Source organism: Scardinius erythrophthalmus, assembly GCF_964197995.2.
Source record: "Scardinius erythrophthalmus genome assembly, contig: HAP1_SCAFFOLD_43, whole genome shotgun sequence".
Classification (NCBI taxonomy): domain Eukaryota; kingdom Metazoa; phylum Chordata; class Actinopteri; order Cypriniformes; family Leuciscidae; genus Scardinius; species Scardinius erythrophthalmus.
Window position 1 is genome coordinate 78,105 of NW_028296545.1, and position 25,110 is coordinate 103,214.

General features: G+C 36.8%; 2 long non-coding RNA genes across 5 annotated transcripts; one reads left to right on the plus strand and one right to left on the minus strand.

Moving 5' to 3' along the window:
• The first annotated feature begins 13,511 nt into the window (after positions 1–13,511).
• LOC308686210 lies at positions 13,512–15,726 on the plus strand. Of its 3 annotated transcripts, none has more exons than XR_014029538.1 (5): positions 13,512–13,764; positions 14,036–14,091; positions 14,435–14,515; positions 14,939–15,049; positions 15,588–15,726. It is a non-coding gene; the product is annotated as an uncharacterized lncRNA (long non-coding RNA). The 3 variants fall into 3 exon arrangements; XR_014029539.1 differs by having other exon boundaries at positions 14,475–14,515; XR_014029540.1 differs by lacking the exon at positions 13,512–13,764 and having other exon boundaries at positions 13,911–14,091; positions 14,475–14,515.
• Positions 15,727–18,164: 2,438 nt separating this feature from the next.
• On the minus strand, positions 18,165–23,483 carry LOC308686208. Of its 2 annotated transcripts, XR_014029537.1 has the most exons (6): positions 23,301–23,418; positions 22,705–22,792; positions 22,233–22,320; positions 20,672–20,755; positions 19,641–19,757; positions 18,165–18,262 (listed from the first exon to the last, which is right to left on the minus strand). It is a non-coding gene; the product is annotated as an uncharacterized lncRNA (long non-coding RNA). The 2 variants fall into 2 exon arrangements; XR_014029536.1 differs by having other exon boundaries at positions 22,705–23,483.
• Between the last annotated feature and the right edge of the window lie 1,627 nt (positions 23,484–25,110).

Consider the following 25,110-nt stretch of genomic DNA (forward strand, 5'->3'; position numbering starts at 1 on the left):
GTCGTTATTCTCATCATTCTCACAACTTGCTAATATTTCCAAATCTTCTTTTTTTAGTGGAGATTTCTTGCTTCGCTTTCTTAATCGATTTAATAATTCAGCAAAAGTGCTGTCCTGTTGTCTAACAACCTGTGTCAACTCTACAACACCAAAGTAATTTATCCATAAATCGATTCCTGGTTCATCCACAAAGAGCGGTTTACCCTTCACAGGAGCTAATTGGAAGAAATCGCCAACAGCTATGACGGCAATTTTACCAAAAATAGAAAAATCTCCAGTTTGCTTAATTTGTCTCAATCTTCCATGAATATATGTTAGCAGTTTATGGTCTACCATTGATATTTCATCTATAATTAATATTTGAAGGCCGTGGAATTTTGCGCGTAAAGAATTTAGCTTGTTTTCGCTCAAAGGGGTGTACGGCAACTTCACATTTGTGCTAATACAAAAGGTTGTATGAATTGTGGAAGTTTTTAATTGGTATGCGGCAATTCCCGTAGGAGCAGTTAAAAGAACAGTAATGTCATCTGGTTGCAGAGCTGTTTGAGACAATAATCTTGTTGCTTCATATTGTATGGCTTTAATTAAATGACTTTTTCCTGTGCCTGCTCCACCAGTAATAAAAACATGAAATGGTTCTGGGTTTTCTCCTCTGATTTTATTCAAACACCACTGTCTAATTTTATAGAAAACAGCCATTTGGGTTTTGTTTAAAGAGCGAATTAAACTCAACCCATCTACATGACTGAGACAATTATCTCTTTTTTCTATCTGAGCAATTTGCTGATTGTTACATGCTAAATCTGGAATGATCTCATGTCCCTCTACTTCCTGATCTGTCTCCTGTCTAAGCTGTTCACACTCAAAACGTTGTAGTTGCTGTTCAGGACAAAGTGCACACCATGCATTTTCTAAAATGCCCTCATTATTAACAGTATTTTGTGCAGTGTCCATCACATCTGCATCCTTTTCAAAAAATGCTCTGTTTGTATTTACGACATTTTGTACTAATTGTGCTGATCCATCGCTAAAAGAAACCTCACCTTCCCTATAAAAATGTTCATAATTATTATATCCTTCTGGTTTAAGTTGTCTATCTGTATGGTATGGAAGAAAAAGTTGTAATAAACTTTGATAAAATTTTTCTGGACTTTTTGTCACTGAGAATCGTGCAAAACGGACTATAGCAGGTTGAGTGCGTGTTCTTTTCACAATGAAACCCAAATTGTTTTGTAACATAATTTTATTGGAAGTAGGTTCACTTTTGTATGCAATTCGGTACTCTGACGCAAATGTGGCTAAGCAGATATCATTAAAAAAAGGCTGATTTGGTCTATTCTTGTAACGATCAACAAAACTTGTCATCCACATCTCTTCACTTTTCAGATTTTTAGAGTTCAACTTGTTTTGTATAATACTAAGTGGCAAACTCATACGAACAGTATCGTCACCTGTAGGAATAAACTGAACCTTCCTTGAACACTCTTTTAAGTGCATATTGGTTAATCTATAAACAGCTTCCTGTGCACTAACTTCTCGATTGTGTAAATACACGGTCCCTAATTTTTTTAAAGCTTGTTTTGCATCCACATTACCCTGAGTTGTTGATTCTCGTTGGGCATTAGCTAACAACAAACCCATTTCCCTTTCAGATTTTGAAATGTAGGAAATGGTATAAACAATGCAAGCATAAGCATCTGTTACATATTGAATGTCCATATTAGCATTCCAACACTGAAGGCCAAACTTATTATACTGATTAACCCACACTTCATTTAATTGTCGTTTCAAGACAATGTGTGTAGTATTATTTATGCACTTATATGCCATCTCAAACAATTTCTGATCTATTCCAACACTATCAAACAAACTTTGTACAGAATCTATCTTCTCTTCTAAAACAACTGTCTTAACTGCCGTCATTATGCCACGAGCATATTCTACATTGACTAGGGGTGTCAAAATTAATCGTTTCTACTAGTGTTGTCACGATACCAAAATTATTGTTTCGATACCGATACCAAGTCAAGTATTGCGATTTCGATACTTTTTCGATACTTTTCCTGAAAAGGGAGAAACACTCTCAAATATCATTGCTGTGCTTTATTTTAAAACCGGGACAACATTCTAATCATATAACACACTAATAAATGAACATATGAACAGCAGATATATTAAACATTTGAACAAAATATGAAATATCAAAATATAAAAAATAAATTAGAACAATGACATTCAAGGTAATTTTTTTATACATTTAGCAGTATTATCTCATTTATCATAAGAAACATAAGAGCTTTATCTTGATTCTGAACTTAGAATAAAAATATGAACAGCGATTATATTAAACAATGTTTAATATTGGTAACATATGATAAGCCTCATTGGTGATATATTTGACATGTGGGGAGAGAGTTGTGGAACGCCTATACTTCGTGTTAAACATAAATATATAGCAGCAAAGACAACGTCGGCAGTGTAGGCTACAGAATAATTCGTTCTGTATTGAGAGGTGCAATATTTGAAAACCGATCATATTTTTTTTAAATTACATTTATATTGTATTTATGTCAAAACTTTCAAACATCAAAATGTCATTTATTAACATGTATTCGTGTCAAAATGACAGAAACATCTTTTCCTATTCTATTTTGCCTGGGAACGCTTCCAACACGCTTGCGTGACGCGTGAGGAATAGGCGTCGGTTCTATTTATAGCATGCACGCGTTTTCCGCGCGTCTCGAGCTGCGCCCAGACTCGTGTGTCACAGGCAGTTAACATGGGAGCTGAAATAAAAACGGACACGACACGCAGCCAGTGTGTCGCCGGCCTTACAAATCTGGAACGCGGTCATTCTTAGAAGTATCGCTACTAATAAATTAAGGAATCGTGACGTTTTTGATTTCCGATTTACTTTTGAAGTATCGGTGCACCGTGCAACAGAACAAGGTAGGCAACGTGCTTCCATATGTCACCTCGCGTCATCTTTTTCTACGAGTCGTGGACCACTTCGCACATGCAGCCATTTCGCTGTAGTGTTTTGTCACATGACACTGACAGCGGCAGGTTCTTTGCTGCGTGCGTCAGGAAAAAAACACAGACGTCCGTAGGGAGGCGTTTTTTTTTTTTTTTTTTTTTTAAGTATCGATACTGATAAATTTAGGTATCGTGACGTTTTTCATTTCCGAGTATCGCGATACTTTTGAAGTATCGGTACACCGTGCAACACTAGTTTCTACGATGCATCGCGATGCAGACGAGGACGATTCGGTTTCGGTTCAGTAATAGACCATAACCGATTATAATGTACTGACGCTTTTCTGACGTCATTTGTTGCGTACGTGCTTTGTCGCGGTAGCATACAATGGCAGATGGAGGCGAGACGCGAGTGCGAGAAAATAAAAAATGCTCCAACTACTTTAAAGCCGACATCTGGGCACATTTCGGCTTTTATGAACAACCTGGTAAGCACGACCTGCAGAAGACACGCGCTGTGTGCACTCATGTCACGCACAAATAGAATATGCAGGAGGTAATACCACTAACTTGATAAACCACGTTAGCCGTTTTCACCCCGAGCTGTTAACGCCTGGCAGAGTCTGACTGCTTTAGAGTAAGCGGATGAGCCCCAACGTCACCCGAATCCGCAGCCAAAAACAAATCATCCACCCGCCCAATAATTTTCTCTTATTTAAGTAGCCTATACGCACCCGATGGTCAAATTAAAATTATTCTGTGTTACGCGTGATTATAAATGGATGATCGTCACCTTCAACAGCGGATTCGGCGACGGTTGATGCGCGCATCTTTAATGGTAACATACACTGATTAATGAGCGCTGCTTTTAAATGAACATTTCTTTAAAACAATATTTATTTGAAAGATTTCCTTTTCTTAATGGCATAAACAAGCTTTACTCCATAGACTGTAAAAAAAGCTTTACTCCCTTGAAACTTGAACTGGAATGTCACTGTTTCTGTCACTGCGACTTCCCGAACAGGCGAGCACACGCACACACATGCGCGCACACATCACTTTTGAAGTAAAATTTTAAATTGAGGATGCGGTGCATCCCGATGCATCGTGATATCGAATTGAACTGAATCGATGACATGATAATCGTAATCGAACCGAACCGTGATACCACTTTCGGTTCACACCCCTAACATTGACGTTATCATTTACAGTTCCACTTTTAGTTCTATCTTGACAACTATTTGTACAATCACCATTATTGGGCACGTCTACCTCAGACACATCTACCTTTCTTCGACATATGAACGTCTGCATTGATGGTGGCTTAGGAAAGTTAAAACGACAGACTGTGTTTTTCTTTTTGCATGTTTTAGAATGATGTTTACTGTGACATTGCACAGATGTGACAATACTGTGTAAGTTCTCATCTTCAATGGGCACTTCACAAGTAACGTATTTATCTATAAAATCAATTACCTCTTCATCAGAATTTTTATCTATTTTTGTGGAGCATTTTTGATCCAAAACAAACAATGAACATGGGGAGAACCACGTTGTTGAAATTCAACCCTATAAAAATAATCTACAATTTCTCCTATGGGGTGAACAGGTGACATGAGCACCTCTTTTAAAAAACAATGCCACCTAAAATCAAATATGTGAGCTGCAGTAACAGAATTACGACGCAACAGCTCACATTTGTCAGCCCATTCTAGCTGATCTAAAGTTTCCTGTCTTCCTTCATTTTTTAAAATACTTGACATCAAATTTGTCCATCTCATGTCAGCAGATGAAAATGAGCAAAACCAAGTGGGAATGCCCAACTGTCTGACCATAGCAAACAAATCTTTTTGCACACCTTGCCAGAATGATGGAGTGCCCCGGATGGGCTTCAAAAACCTGTACCCTTCATCAAAATTAAGTACTTGCCTCAAGGACTCTGTGTCTTTAAACATGTCACTTGGTATGGATTTACTACAGCCATGTCATTTCCTTAGAGCAATAGATACACTAGCTACCTTTTCAACTTCAGACAAATACTGTGCATAAAAAATGTATTCAACATTTTGTGCAAATCTTCCATCTGCATGCAAAATTCTATTATTAAAATAGCGTGACAATGTTAATCTCTGTGCCCTTTTGTCGCTATAAATTGAACTACCATCTGGAAATAAAACAGGAAAACATTTTGCCTCGTTTGTTTCATCTGCAAGCATTTTCACTGGATTATTCCCTTCAGCAGGAGCAACACTCAAGATCCCATCAAAGTACTGATCAAGAACTTCTTGCCCTATATCTACAGGCTGTAAACACGTGTCCATAAACACACAGTGCTGTTGCCTATCATGTAACTCCTCATCAACTTGTACATTTTCTGCTTCATTTTCTTCAATGTCATTTTTATCATCTTCATTTTCTTGCCTAGTAAACTCATTAAACCAATCATCATTAAAAACTATATCTGAATAAAATTTGTTGCATTGTTTTAAGTAACATAAAGCCTGTCTAATCTTATTTGTATCTACATACTGATACTTATAATGACCTTTATAAGTTAATTTGCGCTTTAACTTCACACATACGAAAGACCCTTCAGCTTCTGTTCTAGGCAAGACATTTGTTGTGTTTTTAACATTAGCTGGCACACAAGTGACAGGACCATGAACTCCATTTTGACCACCTTTTGGTAAAGCCAACATTTTCATAAATGGAATATGCAATGAAATCAAATGTTGCTCTAAGTTATTAAGGCAACGGAGTTCTTCTGGTATTTGTTGCAAGTCCAGTTTGTTAACAGAACTCTCTGCTGGCATTTCACCTTTTTTCAATTTAAAATGACAGGTAAAGCAAATCCAAAGCTGACCTTTACTTGACTTTAATTCACAAGGCAGAACATTCATTGTTGCACTTGTGCAAAAAAACATCTGTAATACATTTGTTAGCTACTGACGCCACGTTTGAATTTTTATTGTAATGATCTTTTTCACAACATAACACTTGCTGCCTAAATAACAATCTGTGACAAACACAACAAACAAAATCTAGGCCTGAATTAACCTTTTGTGCAAAGTTGTTTTTGACAAAATCAAACAAATGTTGTTGTTTTACAACATGTAAACAAATAAATGTTTTGTTTTAGCTGCTCTTTCTTCACCTTATTTAATCTTTTAACATTTTCTTTATGCAAGGGATCATTTGAATACTTTAACTTACTTATTTTCTTTACTGTATTTCTGTGTTTTTCATCATTACAGTATTTCATCCTGCTATACTTTTTCACTTTATTTTTGTGTTTCTCATCATTAAGATATTTTTCTCTGCTGTACTCCTTGACTTTATGGTTATGTTGTGCATCGGTACGATATTTCACCCTGCTGTACTCCTTGACTTTATGGTTGAGTTGTGCATCGGTACGATATTTCACCCTGCTGTACTCCTTGACTTTATGGTTATGTTGTGCATCGGTACGATATTTCACCCTGCTGTACTCCTTGACTTTATGGATATGTTGTGCATCGGTACGATATTTCACCCTGCTGTACTCCTTGACTTTATGGTTGTGTTGTGCATCGGTACGATATTTCACCCTGCTGCACTCCTTGACTTTATGGTTGAGTTGTGCATCGGTACGATATTTCACCCTGCTGTACTCCTTGACTTTATGGTTATGTTGCGCATTGGCATGATATTTCAGTTTACTTATTTGTTTTAGTGACTCATTATATAATACATTAGTATAATACTTAATCCTTTTCATAGTTTTGACACGTTGCTGAACCTCTTTGTTGTTATGATACTTAAATTGGTTGTTAAGCTTAATTTTGCTTTTGGCTCTTTTTAATAAATAATATTTTTGAAAATAACTGTTCTTATTAGAAGAGGCATCTTTATTTGTATCTTCACAAATAGAATCTGGTGTCTCATGCTTTACATAAACTTCACTCTGTAACTTTACACTTTGTCTTGTACATAATCCTTTAACATCATCTTTTTTGTTTTGACATAACTCATAACAGAAACGACTCTCAGATCGTCATGCACAGACAACAACTTCATAATGATTTCCATTGGAGTGTTGTAAATATATGCCTTGGTTATACATCTTTTCATGCATACAACTATACTTTAACCATTTCCCATTATGAAATGTATAAATGTCTACCCCTAAATAGTTTGCTGTGGCTTGAATTTCCACCTCAGTGGCCCATGATCCTACATACTTCATTTTTGAACATGATAAATAGTCTCCCATAGATGAGTACTGAGATCTTAACTGATTCTTGTATTCCACACTGTGCAATTCCATATGTTTTACAATTGCAAGTCTAACTACCCTATGAACTTTTTGTGTACCACACACCACATTTGCCACTGCCCTGAAGAAACAATTCCCATCACCTACAATGCTTTCTGTTTTACAAGGGCTACCTATTGGTCCAGTGTCTGATGGCAAAGCTAGATTTTCAACCTGAAACTCTACATGCAGTTTACTACTTAATTTTTGTAGTAAGAGAGTGGACTGAAATTAAACATTGTAGTAGTTATGTTTCAAGCAAACTACATCTGCATTTGCATTACTTTTGGAAATTGTTTCAATTGCCTCATTGCCTTCTTTACAAGGTTTTTTCTGTTTCTTCATGATACATTCTCTCTCTTCTTCTAGACATGACTGTGAACTCTGAATTCTTCTCTTTTTACCAACACAACTCCTTTGTTCAGTTTTAGTAATTAGGATTTCTGCCTGACTGGCACATTTATTACTGGTTATAACTTGGTGTACGCAAACACCACTTATTTCAAAAATCTTTCGGTTTCCGCCAAAACATGCAACCAAATTTTGTATGTGCCTCAAGACACAGCTCAATGTTTTTGTGATATACAACCACACTGAAGCCATCACCATTAACCATCCCAGAACCACTAAGGGCATGAGAATCAACCACAGCAAATTTTCCATTTTGCTTAATAATTGCACAGGTATTACCATTCAAGGTAAAAAAGCACGTAGAGTAATTTTCAAACATTGTTTGCAAACCATCAGCTAATGTCACACATGCACCAGACATAATAAATTCTTCATCAACCATGTCTACATATCCAGAAACAAAGTCACTGTATTCAAATGTAAACTCATTCGAATTAAAAGCATAGTGCTGAGGAAGATCTGGAATGGACAGCAACTTTTCCTTTGTTGGATCAGTAATTGAACCACTTTGATGCAAATTGCCATACAAAGTATCACCATCAGTTACCACGTTATCTAAATCATTGGTTTCCCATGAGAACACACTGTGTACACTGTGCATTGCCATTGCAGCCAAACTAACAGCAATACACTGTTTCCCTGGCCACCTTAACTTGCTGTCTCCCTGATGAAAAGATCCATGAATGCTTTCTCTTTCATTTGATGGATACACTGGACTTTCTTTAATGTTGTTTTCAGTGCATGTATTAGTTTCTCCATCAACATCACTGTTAACATATAATGACATATCTGATGTCATAACCTGTACGTTAATTCCACATATAATGAACGTATGTGCATTCAAACTCACCATAAGTGCATCAATGTGCAAAAACAGATCGTGCCAGTTTGTGTTAAACACCACAACTGATGTACCAATGTGTGATCCCAGACCATGTGCATTACGAACATTACAGTCTACAACCACATAAAAATCGTTATATCTCATTATAGCGCAAGTGTCTCCATTTATGTGCACCAGGCAAGATTCATGACTCAACAAAATCTCCTGCAGTCTCTCATACAACTCGCTCTTTTCTGCATTCAGTGTTTGTTCTAGTGCTACTTTGCACATTTTATTGAAAACAGTGTATTGGCCACTAATCCAACGGGGAAAATTAAAATCTTCATATCCCTCAGTAACTTTTTTACACAAGGGCCTATCCTTAATCAATTTTGCTCCCTCACTATGAATGTCTTTAAGAACTGTTTTGTTCCAGGTACACACATGTTGTATCTTATGCTTGACAATTGAAGCTACACTGGAGGTTACGTCTAGAAATTTCACATTTACCTCTGCAGACTGCAATCTTACCTCATTGGCTGCAACAATGCCGGACACATCCGGACACACACAAGCAAATGAATTAGAAACCTCAGCCTTACTTTTGTTGATCAATGGCTTGCGCCGCATTCGAAAACTCTTCAGCTTAGGCATCTAATGAAAAAAAAAGGGAAAAAAGGGGACATTTTAAAATTACACATCTGTTGCTCCTGTTAAGGCTTCCTCCAATTTAATAACTTTCTATTTGAGTAGTAGTTGTTCATTTAAGCTATTATAGTCAACTTGTTGCATGTTTCTGATATTAATTTAACCGTTTCATGCATGAATTATGATAACCTCAGTCAGGATTTTTTTCCTATGTGTTTTTATTGCTCTTAGGGCATGAAAAACAAGACTTGATTTTTATTTTATTTTTTTACAAATTTTTCAAAGAGATCTTCAGATGTCCACTTGAGTGGACAGCATGCGGTTAGTTTAAACTGAAGATATACTGTATTAAATATAAGAAAATAATCAAACAGATAAAGTATGTGAATTTAACAAACTAATCAATGCAATTAGCTACATAAAATCATGTGAAAACTATAAAATATATACAAAAAATATAAATGCAAAATATTGTAAAGGCTTCATACAACTTCATACAAGTTGCACTTCGCGTATCTTTGATATCAGAACATGAGGACGTGATTCCACCAGAATTTTCTACTGTCTGTCAAGGTACTACTGTGGAAACCACTCAGATGCTCCCTCCAGTGCACCAGAGTATGGAGATTTACCCTTATTAGCGGATAATTCTGATTATGTTCAAGATGGACATGCACATTTCTATCATATATCTATATGTAATCACATGACTTTTTTCGACATCAATGAAAATTACATTCTAATAATACAAATAAATTTATTTACAGTAGAAAAAGTCAATGCATATTAAGTTAAGTTTTAAATTTCAAAAACAATATTCACATGATAATTATGAATTGTAGCTGAAATATAGCCATTGCATGCATGACGTCCACTACAGTGGACATGTGATTAATCAGTTTTCTCTCAATCTAAAATCAAAACTTGGAAAATTTTACTGTGATATGACTCATTAGATATTGCTTGATTCTGCAATATTTTTTTACCTACAAGAGTCTCCTAGGATAGAAGGAATGGGTGGATATTCTGGAGCAACTTGGCATGTCTGACTGACCCTTGGCCATCTTGGTTTGGAGGGGGGAAAAAAATCGAAACACAAAGGCTTGCCACTTGGTTGCAATTTATAGGATGATGCACCAGGGTCCAATGAGGAGGCTGATGTGCAACATTGCCATAAAAACCCATGCAAATTCAAGAAAATGCTTTTTTAATAGCTGTCCACTGTAGTGACCACTATGCGTGAAAGGGTTAATTATTTGGTTTATACTGGGGAGGGAGAATCAGAAAAAGTTTGGGTTTCAATGTTCAAAAAGAATAAGTAAGATTATTATCATTCTTGCAGATTATAAAGTTATACAATAACATTTAATTAAGCATTGATTTTTTTATTTAACAATTTAATTAAACATTTAATAAAGTAAGCAGTCAAGCACCGGAATGAAGCTTGCAACAGGGACTCCGGCAAGTGATGATATGAATATGTCGAAAAAAAAACAAAAACAAGGACACTGTCAGAATATTTTAATAATGTAAAAAAAAATAAGTTTCTAAAATTATAGTCAACATTTTAAGTGAATCAAAACCTTTCATCAAAGTGATACATGATTTTTTAACAATACCTGTTCTTGTCTTAGGACAACTTTGATGCACTTCAAACAAATGTTGAGTACTGGATGGATATATGTGTGTGTGTGTGTGTGTGTGTGTGTGTGTGTGTGTGTGTGTGTGTGTGTGTGTGTGTGTGTGTGTGTGTGTGTGTGTGTGTGTGTGTGTGTGTGTGTGTGAGTGTGTTAGAGATTTTTTTGTAAAACAAGCTGATAAGGAGCCTTAACACTGGACAGAGAAATATATTAGGGATTTATTTATTTTTCCTGACCCTGACAGTCATTAACCTTTCATTAATGTCAAAATAGAAATATTTTCGTTTGTTTTTGAGATAGAAAAAAAAGGAAAAAAACAGGCAGCCATAAGTGTCATTTTATTGCATTTTCAAAATAAAACTGGTAAATAAAGCGAAATGTCATATAGGCCTACAAACATAAACTCTACAAACATTATAAACACTACACACATAGCTATAGCCTAGGCTATATTTTAGTTCCCCTCACTCCATAACAAATCCTTAAAATTTCGATCTTGTCACAGCTCCCTGAAAACTATCAACAAAACGGACAACATCTGCTATTCATACTTTTGTCAGATATATTAATGACAGAGAAAACAAGCTGTTCACATGGTGCGTTCAAGTCCTCCTGGGAAGTTCGTACGTACGAGGTGGGAAGTCGTGCTTATAACGGCATGTGCGTTACAAGCAGAACAAGAATGAAAAAAAAAAGCCAAACCAAAATAATTTAAAGCAAAACTTAAAGTAACCGGCGTTGGGCTCACGAATATTTGGGGAAAAAAATGTAGTTGGATGCTAAACTATTATTTATTATAGGCTTTATACTTCTCTCACTTTACAATGATTGACAGAAAAAAATAATCCTCTTTATGTGTGCAAAAATATGCTTGGAAACACCACAGTGGAGCAGCGCTCACGCTGAATGACACAAACTATCATAAACATTTACATAAACAGCAGTGTAATTTTTTATATGTTACGGTGACTATTTTATTTTGATAATGAACAGGCTACGATGTCACAATTGTTTGCAATAGTGGAATATGGCGTTGTGTGCGTATAAGGCGCCGGCGCGATCGAACAGAAGAAACATAAAAACATACTTAATTTCTTCAGGACATCATTCGAAATTGCAAAGTGTGTGGAGTGTGTACACTCACAATAAAACAGAACATTGTGCTTTTGTAAAAAGTAAACAAACACACTGCCGTCTTGGTTTCTTTTCGGTCAACTTTGTGGAGAGCCGCGCTTCACAACCAAACTCTTTCGATGTCGATTTTTTAATTTTATTCATGTAACTGAATTTTCTTTAAATTTTCCTGGCGACCTATTTTTTAAGGGGTCGGCGATCCAAGATTTGAAAAACTGGTTTACAAAATGCAAATAAACAACAGAACAATTGGATTCATGCAGCGTCACATTACTGCAGTGATCCTGTGAACATAAAACCATCCCAGCAAACACAGAACGTTCCCCTAACGTTCCCGTTTGGTTCCCATTTGGTTATTTTTTTGGGAACCAAACAAGAACGTTCTGGGAACGTTCCCTGTAGGTTATTTTTAGGATCTATGTTTATAACATTAAGGGAACGTTCTCAGAACGTTCCCTGTAGGTTATTTTTAGGTCTAAATTTATAACCTAAAGAGAACGTTCTGGGAACGTTCCCTGCAGGTTGTTATTTAATAACCTAAAGAGAACCTTCCCAGAACGTTCCCTGCAGGTTATTTTTAGGTTTAATTTTTATAACCTAAAGAGAACCTTCCCGGAACGTTCCCTGTAGGTTATTTTTAGGTTTAATTTTTATAACCTAAAGAGAACCTTCCCAGAACGTTCCCTGTAGGTTATTTTTAGGTTTAATTTTTATAACCTAAAGAGAACCTTCCCAGAACGTTTCCTGCAGGTTATTTTTAGGTTTTATTTTTATAACCTAAAGAGAACCTTCCCGGAACGTTCCCTGTAGGTTTTAGGTTTTATTTTTATAACCTAAAGAGAACGTTCTGAGAACGTTCTCTGCAGGTTATTTTTTAATATCACTTACTATTAACAGGCAGATTCAACTGACAACGTCGTCAGTACGGTCCCCTAAGGTTATAAGATAACCAACAACGTTCAGATCTATTCGCAATAACTTTTTATTAATGATATTTTAAATTATGTTATATATTTTAATTCTATATGTTAAATGCTGTGTGACTTTGAAGTGTTTTAATGCGCATGCGCGTGATCAAACACTGGAGCACGTGCGCAGCGCGAGAGCAGATGGAAACGTCATCGACAACTGACAAACAACAAAACTCCCGTCTCTCGCTGTTGGTTTCACTGCTTTCAGGTAAGTTTAGACAACAAAATCTCACAAATAATACACACAAACACCCCTGACACATTTCTTACGTGTAATTGACACGCTTCTGTTAAATATTTATTTAAAAAATTGGTTTTATGTCTTTGAAAAAGTCCGTTAGCATCTACGCTAGCTAACCGTTTTCAAAAGACAACGTTAGGCCTAAGTTACGTTAAGTTGAGGTCTTATTTATGAAAGTTTGGGTTTTTAAACACATATTTAGTGTAGATAACAGTTTTTGATAGTTTTGCTGGTAATTTGTCAATGGGAAGTAAGCTAATTTATTTAGGCTAAACTAAAAGAATGCACTGTATTGTTAACTTAATCAGTGACGTCACTAACCAATATTGCTAAAATGTGATTTCAGAATAGCGAGAGAAAAAATAAAACTCTACAACAAGGGGTGAGTTATTGTTTAATCATGATGATAATTCCATATGCATATATTTCACAATATATTATCTTAAGATTTGTATATTTATCTTTTATGCATTTCACCTCTGTTCTAGCTTGGTTCCTTGTAATAAACCTATCACATGTAATATTTTTGGCTCTGTGACAAACAGCATGTTATGTTCCTAGATCATCATGCTGTGATGGCCTGCTGCACTCCCTGTCCAAGAAAATCTCTATGAACCATATGACTAGTAAGCAAAACCACCTAAAACATGCAGTGCACTGCTGTTCAAAGGTTTGGGTTCTGTAAGATTTATGCTTTTGAAATAAGTCTCACATTTTAAAATCATTAACCCCAAGTTTTTTCAGTGAGATTGTCCTTGAGAAGCCTGTAAGCGAAATAATCAGCTAAATAATAGGCGACTAATACAATATTATAATGGTCATAGTTATAATAATTCATTTAACTATTATGATAACATGATATCCTGATGATTACTATATTTTATTTTATTTCTTTAGGTCTGTTTTGAATTATGTTGGCCAATGAGACTGACACCATACTGTCCAACTCAAAGGTATTTATGTATTTTTTTTATTGATCAATACTGAAATTCTTTGTACTTTTAAATGCGGTTCAGGGGGTCGACAACTTTAGGCATTTATTTTTCACAGATTTATTTATTTAATGTTTATTTGACAGGGACAAATGCATAGAACATTGCTTTATAAAAAATACAAAGTAGATGCCATGCATACAGGTTTATAGCCATGACTAATTTGCAACCCCTTGATATCTTGGGCAGCTGTGGCTCATACTCTTAGCCTTTAAAAATGTTTGAATTGATATCCCCAATGCAATATCAGGGGGTAAATATATCAGTAGAGTTCTTAAAGTTATGGCTTTGCTCTTGTTACCAGATGAGATAAAATCCCTATTGTTTGGCCCTGTATTCTTCAGGACAAGACCTTGATGCCATCCACAGTCAGTAGATGAAGAAGGTGAGTTTAGCCGAATTCAGTTCTCTTTCACTTTTTTTTTACAGACACGTGCACGCAAAATGAAGTCAAAATGGCGAGTTTCCTCTTGTCTTGTGTTTTAAACAGAAAGAAAACGGATACGTGTCATTTATATTAGTTCTGCGCATTCGTCTTAAAGGGACAGCAGCCTAACGTACCCGCAGCTGTTTGTGTCGCCAATGGTGATCAAACATCAAAAGAGAAAATGACTTGTAGCTTTAGCAAAGATACATTAATTTTATAGTTATTTTATTTTTACACTGAAGACTTATTTTACATTTTGATAAATCAATTTCTGTACCTGATAAGTTAGATTTAACTGAAAAACATAATGCACTGCTTATTTCAACTGTGTTTTTCTTCTATTGTATCTATGCTTGTTATCTATTGTAATTTTCTATGCAGGTTCACTCCTCTACAAAATCCCCCCAATAGGGGTTATGCGGAGCGCCCAGCGGTTGAACCGGAAAGAGGTCTAAGCATTTCCGCTTTTCACTTCCGTACACATCTGCAGCGGTAGGTGATCTCTGAGTTTACTGTTAATTTTTGCTTAATTCTTACTTCTGTTTTAATTAAAATGTCACGAAGGCTAAAATATCAGAAAAGGGAACATCCGAACAGCAGTTTTTGTTGTGTGCCGGTCTGCTCTATGTCGGGGAAAATGAGTAGTACAAATAGGTTCTGTACTCATAACGTGACGTCAACATCAGCAGTAGCATTCGCCGTCAGGCAAGTGTTATTTAAATAAACTCCTGATGTACTTACAAACTTTCCAATGCCTCGTTTAATGAGTACAGAACCTATTTGTACTACTGTAGTAGTTTGGTACCATTCTGGGCATTATTAGTGGGGTAATTTACCAGATACAAACCTGGAGCCGTTAGCGCATGCACTAAACCATACGGCTGATATCTCTAAATAAACTCTAAATTTTTCAATATCGTGCAGCACTAATATTGAGCATATCTTAAAGTGAACCTGGAATGATAATTTGTGATACCAGATGAGATGTATGTATGATAGATTTTGAACTGTACTATTTTTTTTATTTCAGGTTCCAGCGGAAGGCATCAAGGCATCAGACGTTGGCCTGGACAGATGCACCTGTAAACTACACCGACCTTTGCTTTTGCATGGATGGCTGATTATTACCATGTTCTGTGAGGGTTTCATTATAGCAAAACTGAGCACCTGTGACAGTGGAATTTGTAGGTGTAAAGTCACAGAGATTAAAAAAAAAAATTGATGGCAGTTTCAAACTTTTTTTCACTTTCTTTCTCATAAACAACACAGCAGTTACAGGTTTTCAAATTCTTCATTGGAGGTGAGACTTATACATAAAAGGTAGAGCGAATTCGCAGGTCAGAGTTCACTAGACTTAAATATTATTTTCTCTGTTTTTTATTTGACTTCAGAGAGAGAGGCTTAATGGGTATCCTTACCCCTATATAAAACATTCCTTTTTTGATTTGTAGTCTGAAATAATAAATAGTGCAATATAAATAAATGCAATGTAGTGTTTTGAAATATATAAATTTTTCTATACACATTGATGCTGAAATATCTGAATAAATACATGATACCAGCAGCGCTCGTGCTCTCATATCTCCTACAGCTTGTGACACACAATCCCACCTCACTCTTTTCATTTGCTCCAGATGAATATTAATGCCATTACAGGGCTTGAATTTTGGCATGGGATTGTGTGTCCATGTAACACGTTGTCTTTTTATTTTCTTGTTAAATTTGCAGATGGTGTTGGGAGTTTAAATGTTTTGAGCGGTGTGAAGATTGGCACATTCATGTATATTGTATAGGCTATAAATAAATACTTTTTCAACTTTTTAGCCAAAGTTATAGGCTACAGTTTGCAAAAGATAGTTTTAATTAAAATGTTTGTGCAGTTTTATTTATTGAAATATTTTCATGTTTGAAATATTAAATGTAAATTACTGTTCCTGAATACATTTTGCTAACGCTGTTTTTAATGACTTATTTTAGGTTGATAATTAAACAATGAATCAACAAAAACATGGATTGTGTGCTGATTTATTTATTGAATACAAACTGATTGATTTACTTATTAATGATAGTTTCTGTAAATTCAATTTATTGTAATAATATATTCATAGGATTCTTAAGTGTTTGAACAATAAACAATGTAGAATATGTTTGTAGACCTATAATTTGTGTACAGGCATATCAGGATGTGTAGACGTTAGGAGAACGTTCCGGGAACGTTCTGGGAACCTTTTGGCAACGTTCTGGGAACGTTCCCCTAACCTTCCGGGAACGTTACGAGAACCTTGCGGGAACCTTTCGGGAACGTTCTGGGAACCTTTCGGCAACGTTCCGGGAACGTTCCCCTAACCCAGATAGCACACGTACGTCGGGCCGACGTTGGCCCGATGTACAAAGTTCCATCGGCACGATGTCGCTCAGAGATCGTTTGCTCATCGGCAATATGTCTCCTCGACGTCGGCCTTTGATCGCAAATGATCTCCGGCCGATGTTTGAACGATGCAAAGCTGTAAATCTTTTGGCAGCTCTGCATGGGTTTTATAGGACCTTTATTTATAGGTCGGACCTTTCGGGCTACTCTTTACATTAGACACCATGCGCTGCTTTCATTGACGCACGCACTTACGAACACACACACACACACACACTCAGAGCGGAGATCGCGCTGCAACACTCACTCAGCAGCACATAAACTGTAGTCAACATTGCCCCGAGACTTAAATTGATAAAATAGCTTTGATACTGAACACATGCAACTTTCATCCCTCAAAATGGCCATATTCAAGAAAAAAAAGTGGAGTAGTTTTACACTTCCATCTTACCTCGCACTCTTTCAAAGTTAAACTGATGAAACACATGCTCTGCTTCTGTGAACAGTAAACCCCGCTTTCTATGATTTGATTGGCTATCTATTTGGATGGTCTCTGTAAGGTAGACCAGCCTAAAATGTAAGTTTTAAACCTTTTTGCCAACCTAAAAACAGAGCGGAGCAAGAATTTCCAATATTGAATTTCCAGTTTGGCTATTTCTAACTATTGACATACTATTGTTATTATTGACGTATAATTATACACTGCAAAAAATGCTTTTCTTACTTAGTATTTTTGTGTTGTTTCCAGTCCAAATATCTAAACATTCTTAAATCAAGAAAAATAACATAAGAAATTCTATTTTGTTTTCAGATAAACATAAAGTAATTTAAGTAATTTTTGCTTAAAACAAGATAAATTATCTGCCAGTGGGGTAAGAAAAAATAATCTTGTTTTCCAATTGAATCAAGATTAATTTTTCTTACCCCACTGGCAGATAATTTAGCTTGTTTTAAGCAAAAAATTACTTAAATTACTCTGTTTATCTGAAAATTTTTACTTCTCTAGTAAATGCTTCTTGATTTAAGAATTTTTTGTTATTTGGACTGGAAACAACACAAAAATACTAAGTAAGAAAAGCATGTTTTGCAGTGTAGGACTTGTCCCCCTCAATGTCTATGTACATATACAGCCCTGGAGTTACTTGACTATCCAATATGAAAAAAGTAGGCTATACTGACATTAAAAAATATCTTCTTAATTTTGTGTGTAACTGTCTCTAGTATAATGAACAGACACAATTCAAGTTAAGACATTTTAATGACACCAGAAAGAACTCCAGGAGAAAAGGGATCAAAAAGGAACAGCAACAATGTAGAGAAGGATTCTTCCTGGCAACCTGTAACAGAGTGAAAAACAATGAGGAAAAAGCAGTTAGGACTAAAGCTAAGAATAAAATTGTCATTACACTGGATAATATAATTAAAAATCTAACAACAATCAAAGGTACATCAGCTGGCAAACCATTTAATAGTTTAATAGGTTTAATAGTCTATTTAAAGGGAATGATTGTTGTGGGGAGTTTGCTCAAACTATGGCAGCGATACAGCGAATAGTTGTGCTAAAAGACGGCGCCGTCCGCGGAGTGCTTTCAAAGGCCAGTGAAAGCAGACTGTCAGTTAAATTGTAAGTAGATGCTAACTGTTTCTCATGGGTTCGTATGGTATTTTAAACATTTACAGGGGTAAGTCTGTGATTTTATTGCCATCCGAATCCATAATGTCAGTGTTTATTTTCACCCAACCCGCGTACATTTCTTAATTGCTTTTATAAAGAACACCGCTTTCTCAGTTAACGCAGTGAAGCAGCCCCTGCACAAGTGAATAAGTGATTCTCGAGCCATCGATATCAGCAGATTCAGCAGCATCGCCACGGGTAGCACTGGGTAACGTCACACGTAAGAAGGAATATCTTTAGCAGCTTTCTAAGGTATACACGCCGGAACACGCCTATAAATGGTATACCTTTAGTTAAGTTATACCTTAAGAGTCTTCGTAGCATGCTAAGAGACAACGCTATCGGGAAACCCAACCCAGGTGTTTATGAATGAGACACTGAATTTATTGGTTTTAAAAGTGTTTGAATTAATGATTCAATTGAGTATCTTTTTTTTAAATAGACTGAAACATGTTATTCTGATGTATGTTATCGTGATCTCCATTTTAAACAAAACAAAAATGATTTTAAACCAAATAGATTCTCAGTTTATCCTGAATTAGGAGCGTTCACATATCGCGTTTAAAAACGTGTGGAAAGCGCTCTCTCCTTTCTACAAGCTCTTGCGCTCCCATGGCGTCTGTCGTTGCTATGCAACCATGAACTGCGCTCTCCATGATGACGAGGAAGTATCAGCAAAGGATTAATTGATTTCTAGCCCTTGCATTAGCTTTACTACTAGATATATTTATGGAGATGAGAAATAAAAACTCGCCCTGTACAGCTATGATCGGCTGTTCGGCCGAGTTTTCCATGTTGTTACGGAAAGGCCAAAGCTGATCGGTTGGTTTTTGTCACATGACCTGCGGTGCGCTTGTGGCATTCTGAAAAGTTGAGATGTTTTCATCTCGCTGTGGCATATGCGTGCCTGGAAAAACGAGCACGCCGCATCGCATGCGCGTCACTTCTATTATGGTATTACACTTTTACTATGGTTTGTTTGGGTTCATTCCAAATATCAACAGTTTCCAACAGCGTTTTTGAAATATTGCTTACCCCACCTTAATATCTGGCAGTTTTTTTATGTCCATCTATAGTTGCCATCATCTGAAGTCTTCACAAGTGAGGCTGGATCCAAACTGGAGCTGCTATAATCTCTAGTGAACTTGCTGAGCATCCTGAGATAGAAACAGGGAAGCAACAGGAGAAAGATTAGCATAGCTGCAGTTCATATTATTTCAGGCAAAAGATGATCATGTGCACTTTTTACTATTTCATCACATATTAACTGTAAAACAAGATTATGAGATGTGTTAATTGAATGCTTGGCTAAAGAGTTGTGTCTTTAGTCTAGATTTAAATTGGGAGAGTGTGTCTGAGCCCCGAACATTATCAGGAAGGTTATTTATGAAAGTAAAAGAGTAGCAAAACTCAAGAGCATAAAGATGTGAATTTGAGAACTTGTCCCCTGTAAAATACAAGTCCAAAGTTGAATTTAGAGATTTGCACTTGCAGAACGTGACTTAACGCATAGACAGTGATATTAAAATAAATAAATGATAACTCTGTAAACACCATACTAATTAAAAATAGACTACTATGTACAGTTAAGCGTTTTCCTCACATAGAAAACTGGTAGAAAACACTTAAAGGTTGCATGGTATGAAAATTTCACTTTATGAGGTTTTTTAACATTAATATGAGTTCCCCTAGCCTGCCTATGGTCCCCCAGTGGCTAGAAATTGTGATAGGTGTAAAACAAGCCCTGGGTATTCTGCTACGCCTTTGAGAAAATGAAAGCTGGTAATAATCATACATTTTTCTTGAGCGTCAAATCATCAAATTAGAATGATTTCTGAAAGATCATATGAAGCTGTGATGCTGAAAATTCAGTTTTGATCACAGGAATTAATTACATTTTACAATATATTCACATAGAAAACAGTTATTTAAAATTTGTTATATTATTTCACAATATTATTGTTTTTAATGCTGTCTTGGTGAACATAAGAGACTTCTTTCAAAACATAATTTTTTTACCAACACAATTAGTGTATGTTTGACATTAGTGTATGTTTGAAGTTTTACTTACTAATCATATGGTTCATAGCGCCTTAGAGATGATGATCAGCCCAACTCTGCTACGGTGGAGGCAAGGGCATCAACATTGAAGGATCTAGGAACACAACACACCATTTGTCACAGAGCCAACAATATTATTATATAATGGCAGGTTTATTACAAGTAAGAAGCTATAGCTAAGCTATATTATATATAAGCTACAGCAGAGGTGAAATGCTTTTCTGAGATGAGTTTCTGAATCTATTTGACCTGCATCTGGGCATGGAGTACCTACGGCCTGAGGAAAGTAGCTTGAACTGGCAGGACAAAGGATGACTAGGGTCAGCTGCAATCATAGACTGTAAAAAAATATGGACGTAGTGTCCGTGACGTCACCCGTAGGTTTCTGAAGAGCATTTTTGAAGCCTAAAGTGGGCGGAGCCATCCGTCGCCATCTTGGCCTTGCGTCACTCCCGGATAACAGAAAATAGGCAAACAGGCGGGGCGTGAGTGGAGCTGAGGAGCCTGGCCTGGCCATAGATATGAGCCTGGCTATCTGAAATCACCTAGCTCGACGTGATCGAGTTAGCTGATGATGTAAAGCCAATTAAAAGTTCCTGTTTTTGCCCTTCGAAATATTATAATAGTTAAATACATGGCTACAAGTGAGACTGTGTATTACTTCGAGAGTGTTTGTGTGTGACAGTGATATTTATGTGCATAACGTTACATGTCAGTCACTCTTTCATGGTCCGTCAGCGCGGCATCGCTCAAGTTCGTAGAGAGCTTATTCAGTCCATTTTAAATTCTGATTTTGGCCGCCTCTCAAATGGGTTAAACCGTTAAACCATAGATATATTGCCTTTGAAGTGCAAGTAAATGCGCTAGAAAATCCGCGCTCATTCATGGATCGATGTGCATTTATTGCACGGACGGAGAAAGCGCCGACGCCTGCATGATTTCATCTGACGGTCACGGTACATAAGCATATTATAATCCATCTGTTCCGTGAGAGCAGAACAAACGAGCCTTTATTGACGTTTTAAATTTGAAAACCCCAAAAAGCAACGGAATTGTCTGACATCCATTAGTGCATGTTCACAGAGGAAAACAACTGAAATACAGCGCTGGTTGTTCTCTCAAACGATACTCGACGACAACGACTGAATCCAAAGACGTGGGCTTTGTACCCAAGTATTAAATTGTATGAAATAATCCCGAAAAAAAGCACAAACACCGCAGAGAAGGCAAGTTCAGCAGCTAACATTTGCTGAGGTGAAGTGACGGCTAGTAACAGCAGACAAACGGCTAGCATTGACATCAGCGGGAATCCACCTGTCACTCAAGTGGCCACACCCTTAAATTTAAATATTAATCAACTAAACGGATGAGTTATAAATAAATTCACCCCCCTCACAGTTGTTATGAAGGGCAAAATTAGCTGTATAGACCAAAGCCACAGAGAGAACCAGGCTGTAAACATGTTTTTTTTCTGCTGTAAAGTTGGTAATTTTAACATGAGGGAGATACAGATTTGACTCACTTCTGCAGCCAGGCCAAGCGGCCAGTTAATGAATTGCAGTTTAACTCACTTCCGTGTTGGTTTCAAGAGAGAGACGGGGAGGTTGCCGCTTGGCTGCAATAGATAGTGCCTTCTTTGCCACTCTGTTGGAGTAGCTGCTAAATGTGTGAGAGAGGGGGAAAGTTAAAGCCTGCAATCTTGCTACACGTCCTAACTCTCTAATCGTTTTTTGTAGGAACCAAACCAGCAGATAAAACAGAAGGTTAAAACAGACTGAATAAAACAAGAATAAAACATTCTCATCAAAGTGGGGTCAATGTTAAAATTCCTCAGTCTACGGTAAAAATACATTCGCTGCTGGGCTTTGGCACAAACAGCATCAGTGTGTGATTCAAAACATAGCTTACTATCAATTATTGTGCCAAGGTTGTATTCTTGTATTATCTCAATAGGTTATGATAGTAAGGGGAAGAGGGGGCCTCTGTTTCCTAAAATCAGTAATTAATTCTTTAGTTTTGGATTTCCTAACGTTACCTACCTACCTGTATTTCCTACTTCTCCAGCAGTAGCTTTCTTCAGAAATGTTGAAGTCGTGGAGCTTTCCCTCTGTTATGGGTTATTTTGTTGCTGCTGAAATCACATAACATTTTTTTTTAATCAATATTTGTTTACCATTGATCTAGTTTCAACCATGTAACTTGTGTAAGTGTAAGTTCTCCATGTAAGTGACGTCACCGATTACATACGTTTATGTTTACGTTTGTGTAAAATAAATTAGCTCACTTCCAAGTAAAACCTTTACAAAACCTCTCATATACACATAAGAGGTGATTAAAAGCCCAAACTTTCATAAACAAAAGCTCAACCGAGTTAACGTTAACTTAGCTTAACCAGAGACAATTTATATGGCTTAACTTAGCTGCTACCTTCTCTGAAAACGGTTGAGATGCTAACGGACTTTTTCCGAAGACACAAAGCCATGTCTATAAAAGTAAATATTCAACATAAGCGTATCAATTACAAGTAAGAGAAGTGTCAAGAACAGTTGTGTGTATTATCCGTGTGATTTTAGAGACTTATATCACCTGAAAGCAGTGAATTTGAAAACAACAGCGAGAGAGGGAGTTTTCCTGCTTACCAGTCGCAGTGGTCCCGCGGCGTTTCCATGGCAACTCTGCGCCGCGGCCGCTCCAGTGTTTGAAAGCGACTTGAAAGTTCACAAGCACAACGCGACATCGGCCTCCCGTATAGTGGGCCGACCTAAAGCCGACGTAACGGAGCTGGGAAATAGTGCACTGACTGACAAGAGATCTGCCTACGCCTGGCCGACGCCTTTGCGATGTTATAGGGAGGGAGGCCGACGCTCGATGTTGGGCCAACGTCGGCCCGACGTACGTGTGCTATCTGGGAACCTATAGGGAACGTTCTATTAACGTAAAGAAAACTTTCCTGGCTAACCAATAGGGAACGTTCTTGGGAACGTTCTGGGAACGTTCTGGGAACCAAAAACTAACGTTCCCAGAACGTTCCCAGAACGTTAAATTGTTAGCTGGGATATAGGCCTAGCCAATATGATTAATTGGTCCATATTTCTCTTACATAACAGGGGGGGAAACGTGCTAGTTTAATAAGCAGTTTATGCTGAGTTTCAGTTCATTTTTAAGATGCGATTCAGGGCCTAAATTTAGGCCTACTTTTAAAATTCACTTAATTTAACAAACTTGTAGCACACTTAAAACCCACCTAACATTCGGTAAATCTGATGTGAACTATATTTTACACAACATCGAAAAAGCCTGACTTTATCTTTACAATCCTGTTCACTGGAAAGAAATATTATGCCACATACCTTGCTGAAATTTCTCAGAGGAAGATCCGGTAACAGCAACAGTAATCCAACACTTCTTTCTTGGGTAATAGTCCTTGTTACTTCACGGTGATACGTAAAACTATACCACAGAAGACACGTATGCTGGTTTTGGTGTTAAAAAAAATCGTCATCGCGGTGTGGGCGGACTTGCACCTTGCACATGTCACGTGACGATTTGAATGAATTATTTTGCTACTTTCTAAGTTAGGCCTAATAGTGAATTTAACTTGCAGTGGCTTTCCTTCCTTTGTTTATTGTCATTATTATCACTATAGCTAGCTAATATTTCCCCCTACTCTGTTTGTTTTGACTATTAGTGAGTGCGCGCGCGCGGTGTGTGTAAGTGTGTGTGTGTGTGTGTGTGTGTGTGTGTGTGTGTGTGTGTGTGTGTGTGTGTGTGAAAGTGGCTGCAAAGAAGTTTCATATTTAGTTCATAATCTTATAGGCTAACAAACACTATGCATTGTGCATTGTTTTTTAGGAGTGTAACGGATCCCAGTTGAATCCGTATAGACCAGGCCACGGTTCGGCACTCATGTGATTCGCAGATTAAATATAACCATCATAGAGTGAAAGTTTGTAATGTGGACACATTCGGTGGAAACCCGAAGCGCACACGCTGAGAGAAAGAGAGAGACGCTGCTTGAACACCGAATTGATTCCTCTTTCGCGTTATATAATTTTTTTTTTTTTTTTTTCTTATCAGTGGCTCAAAAACATTAAATGATCCGAGTGAATTTTGTGATATGTTGCACCACTAATTGTATTTATTTTATTGTCTGTAAAGTGTATTAAAATATATATTTCATTTAAATCTAATTGCTTAGGCTACAGATGATTAATATTTGGTTAAGTTTTTTCAAAGAGTGATTATTTTAGTATCCTCACGAAATATGTACATTTCAGCTACCTTGTCAGACAGTGATAATTCTTTTGTCTCTAAAGAGACATTTGCATACCCAAACAACATGGCCTGATTTAGTCAATGCGCAAGCACCTATTTACTCCTACAAAGGGTAACATACAAAAGAGAGCCTTTCAAATGATTAAGATTCTGTCTCCAACCTGCAGACGTGTG